The 1,781-nt window shown below is 34.7% G+C and overlaps 1 pseudogene; it reads right to left on the bottom strand.

The window, feature by feature from the left end:
- Window positions 1-616, bottom strand: part of LOC101302237 — an 11,167-nt pseudogene extending 10,551 nt beyond the window's left edge.
- Between the last annotated feature and the right edge of the window lie 1,165 nt (window positions 617-1,781).

The raw sequence follows: 1,781 nt of genomic DNA on the forward strand, positions 1-1,781 counted from the left end.
AGAGAGAGAGGGANAGGGGAGACTATCTTATATAGTGGAAGACTTTGGGCGGGTAAAAGTCGTTGTGGTGGCTTGTATAGGAAAGAGACGACATCTCCAACCAAATAGCCAAAAAGAATTGTCAAATCAAAATTTGACATCTGACGTGGAATTGTCAAAAAATGACAAATTTTTACTTCGACCCATTTTCAAATTCATATATCACTCATCATTTTTTTATTAAGTATTCATATAAATCTTTTATTTTATATGAAGAAATAGGAAGAAGAGAGAGATAAGGAAAAAGACATAAGCTTTAGCATTTCGGTTGAAGAAGATTTCAGGAGTCTTTTATAACTGTTAGGCTGACATGTCCAGAGTAACTAATCGGTTGGAGATGCTTTGACACATTAGGTTTTCTAGAAATGTGATTTTTTGGTCCTCCGTTTCGGTAGAAAGCCCCACGTGGCAACTTTTTATAACTAAAAGGTGAATAGTAAAACTTAACAAACGTCTTGAAACAAAATTCTGTAACCCTTTCTCTGTCCCCACCCCTCAATCTCACAAATGCACTTTCACTTCTTTCCTCGCCATACACCATGAAGCGTCTTGTCCACCCTATGTCCGCCACGACCATTGCCAACGGTAGCAAGGACCCCGTTGTCACCGAGAGCCCCCGAAGGCGATGACACTAGTGGCGGCGCCGAGGCCCCGACACCAGAAAATTGATCATTGAGACCAAGAAGGCTCTGCAACTGCCTAAGTACCTAGATCATAATGAGCTCAACATTGTGCTTAGCACCATTGAGTCGTTCGTGTTCACCTGAGAGCTCAACACTTTATGAGTTATTATACTATCAATAAATAAACATTTATTACTTTAGAATTTTATTATAGCGATTTACAACCAAATTGAATCAAAATTATTGTTTAGTTGAATTAAATGTACAACATTGACATCAACTATTATCAAATTCCTTTTACACATTTACATATAATTATACCAGGTTCCACATCAACAACAATATGTTCATAAACTTGTAAAAATGCCATAGATTGAGTATCACCTCTAAAAGAACTAAAATTACCTAAAATGTGAGTTCCTTTACCACAATATCTGTAAATATGGGTATGCACCTAATTAAGCATGACTTCATCATGTCAGTAGCTTGGTTTACTTACAATAATTCATTAATTTTTTTTGTTAGTGACCAATGTATTTTTGTACCTCTAGCATCTATACACTATGTTTGTAGTATTTAGACTCCTTTTATTAAGCAAACGTCGATTTCCTAATGAGTGGTGTTAGTATGTCATTTTTTTAAGGAAAATGATTCTAGGCCTTAATAAGGCCTAAGATTTTTGGCTTTAATTTTATGTGGCATGACATGTCACCTAAACAGATCATCAATTAAAAAAATCATGTCATTTCATTCTTAAATAAAAATACAATTTTATCCTTCTGAAATCCAATGCTCTAGATTATTTTGTCTTTATTTATAATAAAATATTTTTGAAGCCATTTTTTTCATTATGTTCATCATGATTAAATTTAGGAGTAAATGTTTGTGACACCCTGTAGTTTACACCTAAAATCAGTTTTGTCCCTCACTTTTTTTTTTAAACTGGTATACCCTTATACTTTGAATTCTCGACTGATTTACCCTTTTCTCAGCTGGTTATGACTGTGATATGCTTATTAACAATGCTTGTGAGAGCTTCAATGGTTGGGTTTTGAGAGCAAGGTCTAAGCCCCCTATTACTATGCTAGAAGAGATAAGAGTGAAGGGTTATTTAGACTG

The sequence above is a fragment of the Fragaria vesca genome, linkage group LG2 (genome assembly GCF_000184155.1).
Source record: "Fragaria vesca subsp. vesca linkage group LG2, FraVesHawaii_1.0, whole genome shotgun sequence".
NCBI lineage: Eukaryota > Viridiplantae > Streptophyta > Magnoliopsida > Rosales > Rosaceae > Fragaria > Fragaria vesca.